A 12,518-nucleotide genomic window follows, 5' to 3' on the forward strand; every position below is an offset into this window, starting at 1 on the left:
GCTTTCTTTGTGAGTGATAGCTGTTGTTTTTGTTTACTATTCATGTTGTTCAGCACTAGTACAAATCATGTATTTAAAAAATATATATATATTATCTTTGTCTTTTCTTTTTGTCTCTGGTCAAATTCAAGAACCACCTTTGTGAGTTTTCACTGACAGGCAACTTCAGTAACATTTGCATGTTAATACACCTCCTTTGTGACCTTATAATCAAGAGTAAAAGAGAGCTAATGCCAAATCTGTCTGACTGTATCGTTATAGTGGAAGGCCAAAAGCTGGAACAGTGTTACACCAAAGATCTTAAGGAGAAGAATTAGACACTTCTCCAGATTGTGGACTTCAAATACAAGGTGCTTTTCACAAGCTACTTTCATTTAGACTGATGACTTCAGTCAGTTTGACCTCATTTCTACCAGCATGTCACATGTGCAACAAGAGGGAAAAAAATTCTAGATCACCTTTACTCCACACACAGAGACGCATACAAAGCTCTCCCTCGCCCTCTATTTGGCAAATCTGACCATAATTATATCCTCCTGATTCCTGCTTACAAGCAAAAACTAAAGCAGGAAGTACCAGTGACTCGCTCAATACGGAAGTGGTCAGATGACGCGAATGCCACTAGCGACAGGACTGTTTTGCTAGCACAGACTGGAATATGTTCCAGGATTCATCCAATGGTATATCACCTCAGTCAGCGGCTTCATCAATGAGTGCATCAATGACGTCGTCCCCACAGTGACCATGTATACATATCCCAACCAGATGCCATGGATTACAGGCAACATCCGCACCGAGCTAAAGGCTAGAGCTGCCACTTTCAAGGAGTGGGACACTAATCCGGACACTTATAAGAAATTCTGCTATGCCCTCAAACAAACCATCAAACAGGTAAAGCGTCAACAATACAGGACTAAGATTATACTACACCGTCTCTGATGCTAATCTGATGTGACAGGGCTTGCAAACTATTATGGACTACAAAGGGAAACCCACCCGCGAGCTGCCCAGTGACACAAGCCTCCCAAACGAGCTAAATGCCATTTATGCTTGCTTCGAGGCGAGCAACACTGAAGCATGCATGAGAGCACCAGCTGTTACGGACGACTATGTGATCATGCTCTCCATGGCCGATGTGAGCAAGACCTTTAACAAGGTCAACATTCACAAGGCCGCGGGTCCAGATGTATTTTCCAGGACATGTGCTCAGAGCATGCACAGACAAACTGGCATGTGTCTTCACTGACATTTTCAACCTCTCCCTGACCGAGTCTGTTATACCTTTCAAGGAGACCACCATAGTCCCTGTGCCCAAGAAAGCAAAGGTAAACTGCGTAAATGACTACCGCCCCACAGCACTCATGGTGGTTGCCATAAAGTGCTTTGAAAGGCGGGTCATGACTCACATCAACACCACCATCCCGGAAACCCAGATCCACTCCAATTTGCATACCGCTCCAACAGATCCACAGATGGTGCAATCTCAATTGCACTCCACACTGCCCTTTCCGACCTGGACAAAAAGGAACACCTATGTGAGAATGCTGTTCATTGACTACAGCTCGCCAGTTCAACACCATAGTGCCCACAAAGCTCATCACTAAGCTAAGGACCTTGGGACTAAACATCTCACTCTGCAACTGGATCCTGGACTTCCTGAAGGGTCGCCCCCAGGTGGTAAGAGTAGATAACAACACATCTGCCATGCTGATCCTCAACACTGGGGTGCGTGCTTAGTCCCTTCCCGTACACGACTGCGTGGCCAAGCACGACTTCAACACCATCATTATGTTTGCTGACTACACAACAGTGGTTGGCCTGATCACTGACAATGATGAGACAGCCTATAGGGAGGAGGTCAGAGACCTGGCAGTGTGGTGCCAGGACAACAACCTCTCCAAGAGGCTTCTATCTAAACAGCTCCTACCCCCAAGCCATAAGACTCCTGAACACCTAATCAAATGGCTACACAGACTATTTGCATTGCCCCCCCCCCCCCTCTTTAATAACTGTACCCGGTGCCCCCGCACATTGACTCTGTACCGGTACCCCCTGTAAAAAGCCTTGCTATTGTTATTTTAATGCTGCTCTTTAATTATTTGTTACTTTTATTTATTATTATTATTTATTTTTTAAACTGCATTGTTGGTTAAGGGCTTGTAAAGTAAGCATTTCACATGTGACAAATGCCATTTGATTTGATCACTGGGGCTAAGCTTCCTGCCCTTCTTGACCTATATACTAGGCAGTGACAGAGGAAGGCCCAAAAAGGGTCATAGTCTCCAGTTTCCCAAGTCATAGACTGTTCTCTCTGCTACCACACAGCCAGCGGTACTGGAGCACAGTGTTTTTACATTGCTGATACTCGCTGTTTACCCCTACCTACATGTACAAATTACCTCGACTAACCTGTACCTCCGCACATTGACTCTGTACCGGTACCCCGTGTATATAGCCTCGTTATTGTTATTTTATTGTGTTACTTTTTATTACATTTTTTTACTTTAGTTTATTTGGTAAATATTTTCTTAACTCTATTTCTCAAACTGCATTGTTGGTAAAGGGCTTGTCAGTAAGCATTTCATGGTAAGGTTGTATTCTGTTGTATTCGGCGCAAGTGACAAATAACATTTGATTTTGATTTGAAAAAGCTCTGGGCTCCTCTGAAGGAGGCCAGACTCCTCAGCTCGGAGAGAAAAGCCACAGAGTTGGATGTGAGCAGGTTATACAATGTGTATACATGAACATGTTAAGTGTTGATGAAGTAATGAAGTAGAGCTTTGACGTTGAAGTGTTCTGCTAGCTATGAAGTAGAGCTTTGACGTTGAAGTGTTCTGCTAGCTATGAAGTAGAGCTTTGACGTTTAAGTGTTCTGCTAGCTATGAAGTAGAGCTTTGACGTTTAAGTGTTCTTCTAGCTATGAAGTAGAGCTTTAACGTGCAGACATAGGGGTTACTCAGACCTGTAATGCTCCAAAGCTGTAATGCTGTCATAGTCAGCTTGGTATGATCACCTATTTCTCTTTTGACTGACTAGGTGATTCATCAAAATAAAGAACTGGCCAAGGTTGGTTTGATGAAGCCATTTTCGTCACAATTAAAATTGCAGTCATTGCATCATGAGTCCCTAATATTAATTATCTGATATCATACTTTTCCAGAAAGCCAAATAGACATATTTTCAATTTTGGCCTAAAATGACATACTCAAATCTAAGTGCCTGTAGCTCAGGACCTGAAGCAAGGATATGCATATTCTTGATACCATTTGAAAGGGACACTTTGACAGTTTGTGGAAATAGGAAATTAATGTAGGAGAATATAACACAATTGATCTGGTAAAAGATAATACAAAGGAAAAAATGTTTCATCATCTTTGAAACGCAAGTAAAAGGCCATACACTCAATATAATTTTAGGTGTAATTTAGATGTTGTCCACAAGATGCCAGCAGTGCTTGTGCAAAGTTTCAGTCTGATCCCGTGAAGAATTACATCAATACACAACGTTTTGTATCAAGTCTGCCAGTAGTTTGCCCAAATGTGCCGAATTGGTCAATTTATACATTGTCAAGTACATACATATAGAGAACATACCAAATTGATACAGTAATAAATTATGTAAGTTTACACACTCCCAGGATTGTCATACATGATGGATCATTAGCTTCCCTACAGAAAATACACTAACCTTCACACATCTAGATGGCCAGGCTGGGGGGTGTGGAGCCAGAGACAACATTGGGGTCAAACTGTGGAACCCATTTCCTACATTTAAATATAAAAATATTTTTTTTTTCACACAAAACTACATTACATTTTATCTCTGGAACCCCTAGGATGACAAATCAGAGCAAGATTACTGAATGTAAGTACATTATTTACCTTCAGAGATGAATGTTTTCAACCAGCTGCTGTGATAAAAGTGTTTTGTTGTTGTGCACTATCCTCATACATTTTTGTTGTTGTAATAGCTACTGTAAATTGGTAAATGCAGTTAGATGAACAAGAATGTAAGCTTTCTGCCCATATAAGGCATGTCTATGTCCCAGAATTGGTTGTTGTTTACAACACCATTCTAGTCACATTATCGCATATTGAGTAACAACCGTCTCGGTTTAGGGACACCAATTTAACAGCTGACTTAAATGTTTTTTTTTCATAGCATCAGCCAATTGAGAAAAGGTTTGTTGATGCCTCAACCGAGCCCACCACTCTTTTCACTAGAGACACCTTTGGTGAGTCACCTGAGGCTGTGGCATTGTCACGTTGACCGTTAGATGCTTTGCAGGTGTGAAGCTCACAAGCAGTTCATACAGTATACACCAAATGTTAACTTGATACTGTAAGTATAGAGTTACACATTAAGTTATTCACTACAATTATCTGTGATAACATTGTTTGTGTTTGCTTCAGATTTAGAGTTCAAGGCAAGTCATTTAAAGTAACTTCTGGATTTCACCCTCGTAGGTGTTAGGTTGTTAGTAAGAGGTATTCAGAAGATATTCTTGGAAGTTGTGAGCTTAAGTGTGAATTGGTGCACAGGACATGCTTCTAAGTTTCATTGACTGAAAATACTATTGTGATATCATTAAATTACTTGCATAACTGATTTTGCAAATGTTTTTAAACGTGTAATTTTTTGCACAAGTGCAAGTTGTCTCACAGCCAAGCGCGAGAGAATTTGTCCGACTTCTCCAAAGAACTAGATGTGGTCAAAGGATAGAGGAAATGGACAAAAATATATATATGAGCAAGGCTGGCAGTCTCGCTCAAACATAAGTCAAGCTTTTTGCTAGACCTTCAAGAGAACACCTATGAGTAAATCCTACATTCTGTTTAAGTCGATTTGACATCCCATTGACATATCCCATTATTTTTTTTTACCTTTTTCATTGAAAACAATCACAGTAATTGTGACCCAGAAGTGATTTGATATTCAGATAAAAATGGCTGCATTGGACCTTTAAAGGTGTAACCTAATTTATAGAATGAAGCCTGTGCTGCACAGTGTTTAGGGAGAGGGAAATGGCAAGAACCCTACTGAGCTTTTGAAAGGCATCCTTCCACACATCTAGACCCCAGAGAGAGGATACATTCCTGCTCTATTTGATATCAGAAGTTCATACTCGGGTCAATAGAGCCTTCGCTCCCTTCAGACGCCTCGGGCCAGGGTCTTGGAAAAAATCGATAGGTGGTAGTATGCAATGCTGTTTGTCTCTCCAGCCTGCTTTATGGCCCAGACACCTGGACCCAATATACGTAGCACAGCATCATCCTGGAATCGTTCCACATCAACCCACCTTAAGGCTAACCTGGGACAGAGTGAGTACCCTATGGTGAGATCCTCGCCGATACCAAGGGGCTCAATTAAATCTGTAGTGCTGAAGAGCTGCGCTACAGCGCAATACAAATGTAAAGGCAATGTGTTCACGTTAGTGGAGACAGCGTTCACGGTAAACGCTGCATATGTCGGCTCATTCGGAAATCACCTTTACATTTCAATCGCTCAATAGTGCCGAACCATTGTATTTGAAAACCAAGGTCTTGTTTTGGCTTCAGATAGATCAAATAGCTCACCCACATAAACCAATGTCTTAATATTTTTGTTTCCTTCAAATGTAGTCCATTTGGAGAATGGACTGTGAGACCCTGTTTGAATGATTGATTGCTTTTTATTGGCAGAGATCTGTCATGCAAATAAGTAAAAATGATAATAAAATGGATTGCTGAACATGCGTGCATTTGTCACAGATAACAAAATCCTCAATATGTCTCCATACTGTAAACCTGCTATTTCACACTAGGCGCTCTGTGGTCACCAAAGAACCTTACTAGTTAAGGCTCGTACTGTGTATAACCCTCCCATGCAAAGTGAATGACAGGTCAATTCTTTAGTTCTTAACTGTATAAGAAGTCATTTCTGACAACCAATCATCACAGTAACATACAAGTGCTCAATATAAAACCTTAAGTATGAACCTCTTTGGATGTAACATTCGTTTTTATGATGCAATATGCTGTTATGTCCATCAAACACATCTGGAGTGTACATACAGAGTGTGTACACTCCGGTGGTGGAGGGAGGTGGAGAGGTGGCGTAGATGACCTGGAAGCTCTTGCCCTCGTCCATCTGGTCCTCCATGCTGACCCCCAGGAAGCCCACAGCCCTCAGGGCCTGCATGTAGGGCTCAGGCTCCACCGTCACTCCTTTGAAGAAGCCCTGCTCCACCCCATGATGCAGGAAGCCCAGGTCACACGTTGCCAACATCCTCGCTCCTACCGGGAAGGAAGAAAAGGAGGGGGTTGTAATTCATTAGAATGATACTTCTATGGTTGTATTAACCATCATACAGAGCGATACAACAACAACAGGTTCTGTGCACTGCAATACTGTCTTCTGTATAGGCTACTGGGATAACTCTATAGATATGCAGTGCCGTAGAGATGCAGCGAAAGTTTAGTGCATGTTGTAATATGACTTGTATAGTATGGCTCTGACTGCACTCACATTGCCCTCTACTGTTTGCAATAAGGAATTGCATCTTGTGTGTGCCTGTGGCGTACGCATGTGCGTGCCGTGCTTACACTAACCTGGCGTCATGACACGGAACAGTTCGGCGGTGGCAGTGGCCATGTCCGGCCAGTAGAGGTGGCAGTTGGAGTGGAAGACCCCGTCAATGCAGTGGTCCGGGAGGGGAATACACTCCACACTGCCCTGGAGCAGGTGGACCCTCCCCGAGGCCAGCTCAGGGCCGAGACGCTTCCGGGCCACCTTTTGCATGTACTCTGAGATGTCCAGGCCGAACAGCTTGCCCCTGGGGTCCGTCAGGTACTTGAAAGCCTCCTGGAGCCCTAGGCCTGGACCAAAGCCAACCTAGAGGACAGAGTAGATTTGATGGCACTGGTTCAATTGTGTGTGTTACGGCTCGTACTGTGTATAACCCTCCCATGCAAAGTGAATGACAGGTAAATACTTTAGTTCTTAACCTTTTAACAAATTATTTAACTGCACTGGATCAATATATTGTGTGTGTGTGTGTGTGTGTGTGTGCGTGTCTATAAAGTAATACCTCTTCATGCACAGAACGAAATCCCACCTCTTTACTATCCCACCTTCTTTCTAGGGGAATGTTGTAAAAAACAAGGCATATTAAATCCCCCCCACGAGACCGTGCCATGAAACCAACATTTTCACAGACCATGTAACCAATATATAGTATAGTTCTCAGCTTTTTTGCAGGTAAATTCACTAACACTTCCAAAGTTTACCACGTCCCTAATTTGAATTGCAAACTACCCCATGGTTTATCAACAGACCCCCACGCCCCACCCCTCCCAATTGGCCAGTTACTAACTGATAGGCATGAGCTTCCCCAGCTAATGGCACACTTCTGCGTTGTCTCTGTACTGCTGTGATATTTGTTGAGCTGGCGCACACACAGAAAAATGTGTTCGTGTGGAGGTGCTGACTAACGGCGAATAAACTATAAACTATCAAAATAAAGAAAGTCGCACACTCCACATATACACTCCCAGCAATTTAATGGGTATTTACCAACGTTTTGGCATCACTGTGCCTTGCTCAGGGTGCTACTTAGCTACCTGCCAAACGTTTCGTTTTTAGTAACCGTTTAATCAAAACTCTGCATTTAATACATTTACCAACGTCTTAGTTCTTTCCTCATCTTTTTTTCATTCAACTTTTTCACCTTTGACATGGTTCTACAGGACCTCCACCAGCTGAAAACGCTAACATTAACGCTATGCCATCTAATTGCAGTCACTGTACAGGAGAACTATCGCCTTATGGTGAGGATAGCCGAGTTGCAAGCCCAGCTTCAGATGCAATCGTTAGGCAAGGGCAATTTAAGTGTAGGAAAGGATGAAACGGCATCTGTGCCCCAGTAAGTACAGAAAGTAGTTTAAATCCCCGCCGCACAGTCCCTGCACCCGGGACAAATTTCTCAAGGCTTCTGTAAAGAAATGCTGTCAAGGCTTCTGTGAAGAAATGCTGTCAAGGCTTCTGTGAAGAAATGCTGTCAAGGCTTCTGTGAAGAAATGCTGTCCCACTCAACCGGTGTCGCTCATTCAACCGACAGAAACTTTGAACAGGTTCTCCCCATTAAGAAGGGAGTCAAAGGCCGAGCCTTCTCAGGTCTCTCCTCCAACTGTTACAGGGTCTGAGCCAGGGGGCAGGGCTACCAATGTTAAGGTTAATCTGAAGAGGGTGCTGGTTAAGGCTAAAGCTGGCCAGTGTAGAGAGTATAGGGATATTGTTATCCACGTTGGCACCAACAATGTTAGGATAAAACAGTCAGAGGTCACTAAGCACCAGTGGCGACCCGTCATTTAGGGCAAGTCATTATTTTACGTGTCACATATCCGTTTGCAAACAATGTAAAAAATAATATATATCATTGAGTTAATAAAGCCACATACAACCATGGACTCTTTTTTTGTTTTCTTGAGTAAAGCAGCTCCAAAATTGGGGTGGCAGGTAGCCTAGTGGTTAGAGCGTTGGGACTGTAACCGAAAGGTTGCTAGATTGAATCCCTGAGCTGACAAGGTAAAAATATGTCTCCCTGAACAAGGCAGTTAACCCATTGTTCCAAGGCTGTCATTTTAAATAAGAATTTGTTCTTAATTGACTTGCCAAGTAAAATAAAAAAAATGCAGGTGTTTCAGCCTAGCTCAGCGCTTTCTGTGGTGGTGGGGCAAGCCAGCAGAAAATAGGAGAATTGCTCAGTATTCTGTCACTCATGGGGACTTTGTGCAATCGCCTGGCTTCAATCCCCCCCTCCTGTCTCAGCCTCCAGTATTTATGCTGCAGTAGTTTATGTGTCGGGGGGCTAGGGTCAGTTTGTTATATCTGGAGTACTTCTCCTGTCCTATTCGGTGTCCTGTGTGAATCTAAGTGTGCGTTCTCTAATTCTCTCCTTCTCTCTTTCTCTCTCTCGGAGGACCTGAGCCCTAGGACCATGCCCCAGGACTACCTGACATGATGACTCCTTGCTGTCCCCAGTCCACCTGGCTGTGCTGCTGCTCCAGTTTCAACTGTTCTGCCTTATTATTATTCGACCATGCTGGTCATTTATGAACATTTGAACATCTTGGCCATGTTCTGTTATAATCTCCACCCGGCACAGCCAGAAGAGGACTGGCCACCCCACATAGCCTGGTTCCTCTCTAGGTTTCTTCCTAGGTTTTGGCCTTTCTAGGGAGTTTTTCCTAGCCACCGTGCTTCTACACCTGCATTGCTTGCTGTTTGGGGTTTTAGGCTGGGTTTCTGTACAGCACTTTGAGATATCAGCTGATGTACGAAGGGCTATATAAATAAATTTGATTTGATTTGATTTGAATCCTTTAGTAAGGGTAGACATCCAAAATTTCAGCCCTTTGGGTCCCACCATAGTGTTATATTACACGTGCCCTTCCAAGAAGGCTCATGGTCATTGGCCACAGAAAATAGGCCAATTCACGTTATATGTACAGTAGCTTTGGTTGGACTGTTCATGTCTGAATGACATGAATCTTCATTTCACAATCTTAGCTAGCAGTCATCATCATGAATCAAGTCTACTGGCAAACCCTTTTTAATCCTTGTCATATGAAGAGATATAATAGTAGTGAGTGCTATGGGTAGGTAGTCATTTAGGCAGGTTACCTTAGTGTTCTTGGGCACAGGGACTCTGGTGGTCTACTTGAAACATGTTGGTATTACAGACTCAGACAGGGAGAGGTCTTTCATCGGCTGCGGAGAGCGTGATCACAAAGTCAACCGGAACAGCTGATGCTCTCATGCATGTTTCAGTGTTACTTGCCTCGAAGCGAGCATAGAAGTAATTTAGCTCATCTGGTAGGCTTGTGTCACTGGGCAGCTGTCGTTTGTGCTTCCCTTTGTAGTTTGTAATAGTTTGAAAGCCCTGCTCCTTGAAAGCGGCAGCTCTACCCTTTAACTCAATGCGGATTTTACCTGTAATTCATGGCTTCTGGTTGGGGTATGTACATACAATACAGTCACTGTGGCGATGACGTCATCGATGTACAGATGAAGTCGGAAGTTAACATACACTTAGGCTGGAGTCATTAAACTCGTTTTTTAACCATTGCACACATTTCTTTGTGCATGAAACACGTAATTTTCCCAACAATTGTTTACAGACAAATTATTTCATTTATAATTCACTGTATCACAATTCCAGTGGGTCAGAAGTTTACATACACTAAATTGACTGTGTCTTTAAACAGCTTGGAAAATTCCAGAAAATGATGTCATGGATTTAGAAGCTTCTGATAGGCTAATTGACATAATTTGAGTCAATTTGAGGTGTACCTGTGGATGTACCTTCAAACTCAAACTTTGCATTGACATCATGGGAAAATCAAAAGAAATCAGCCAAGACCTCAGAAAAAAAAGTGTAGACCTCCACATGTCTGGTTCATCCTTGGGAGAAATTTCCAAATGCCCGAAGGTACCACGTTCATACAAACAACAGTACTCAAGTATAAACACCATGGGACCACGCAGCCGTCATACCGTTCAGGAAGGAGGCGTGTTCTGTCTCCTAGAGATGAACGTACTTTGGTGCGAAAAGTGCAAATCAATCCCAGAACAATAGCAAAGGACCTTGTGAAGATGCTGGAGGTAACAGGTACAAAAGTATCTATATCAACAGTAAAACGAGTCCTATATCGACATAACCTGAAAGGCCGCTCAGCAAGGAAGAAGCCACTGCTCCAAAACCACCATAAAAAAGCCAGACTACGGTTTGCAACTGCACATGGGGACAAAGATCCTACTTTTTGGAGAAATGTCCTCTGGTTTGATGAAACAAAAATACAACTGTTTGGCAATAATGACCATCGTTATGTTTGGAGGAAAAAGGGGGAGGCTTGCAAGCCGAAGAACACCATCCCAACCGTGAAGCACGGGGGTGGCAGCATTATGTTGTGGGGGTGCTTTGCTGCAGGAGGGACTGGTGCTCTTCACAAAATAGATGGCATCATGAGGGAAGAAAATTCTGTGGATATATTGAAGCAACATCTCAAGACATCAGTCAAGAAGTTAAAGCTTGGTCGCAAATGGGTCTTCCAAATGGACAATGACCCCAAGCATACTTACAAAGTTGTGTCAAAATGGCTTAAGGACAACAAAGTCAAGGTATTGAAGTGGCCATCACAAAGCCCTGACCTCAATCATATTGAACATTTGTGGGAAGAACTGAAAAAGGGTGTGAGAGCAAGGAGGCCGACAAACCTGACTCAGTTACACCAGCTCTGTCAGGAGGAATGGGCCAAAATTCACCCAATTTACTGTGGGAAGCTTGTGGAAGGCTACCCAAAACGTTTGAAGGCAATGCTACCAAATACTAATTGAGTGTATGTAAACTTCTGACCCACTGGGAATGTGATGAAAGAAATTAAAGCTGAAATAAATCATTCTCTCTACTGTTATTCTGACATTTCACATTCTTAAAATAAAGTGGTGATCCTAACTGACCTAAAACAGGGAATTTGTACTGGGATTAAATGTCAGGAATTGTGAAAAAACTGAGTTTAAATGTATTTGGTTAAGGTGTTAAACTTCCAACTTCAACTGTATAATCAAGTTGTAAACATCTACATTAGGCCTATTATACCATAAGCCATGAACTTGTGCAGGGAAATTTAGCATCCTGCAATTTTGGGCTCAAAAGAAGCGCATCATTCAGGTCCATGGATTAGACTACTTTAGATTCCACTGTGTTTTGTATTTTTGTTTATATGCCTGGGTTTTGTGACTGCGATGCTACAAATATTTACCACCCATAGAGCGGGGTGACACTAGTGTCTAAATATGAGGGCATGCAGTTCAACACAGGTAGGTCACATTGGGTGTGTTCGTAAATTCACTCTGGCTATCTACTCCAATTTCAGAGCACTTTCGTCTGTGTGCCAGAGCGCAGAATAACTGATGAATTTACAAACGCGCCAAATAACTTTATTCGATTATTATCAGCGGCAGTCTGTCACTTGTAAATTTTTTAAGAACTGAAATGACCACTCTTTTGTATTTTGGATTGAACAGACCACTGAAGAAACTACTAGTACTGTTAAAAGGAAGTCATTTTGTATCCAGAACCATCCAAATCAACTGTGTTCAACAGTTCCTCAAATCCAGAAACACCTGTAGTTCTTTAATAAATGAATGATTCAAAAACATTTTATGTACATTTTTCAGGCGGATGTGTAAATACTGCAGAAAGGTAGAGGAATTTAAGGGAACAAGGTAATGTACTTGTCAAATGTGAAAATGAAATGTATTTTGTTCATTTGAAATGTATTTCATGTTAATCCCCATTTTAAAATGGGAAATTTAGACCCGAGTCCAACTATCTATATTATAATACCATAAGCCACAACCCGAGGTAGATGTGCATCTTAATTGTAGACTCAAAAGAAGCGTGTCGCCAGGACCACGGGATAGGCTACTTTCTACTGGAACGCATCCAACTTTGAGCTAACAGGGTCGTGCTCAGT

Source organism: Oncorhynchus clarkii, chromosome 7 (genome assembly GCF_045791955.1).
Source record: "Oncorhynchus clarkii lewisi isolate Uvic-CL-2024 chromosome 7, UVic_Ocla_1.0, whole genome shotgun sequence".
NCBI lineage: Eukaryota > Metazoa > Chordata > Actinopteri > Salmoniformes > Salmonidae > Oncorhynchus > Oncorhynchus clarkii.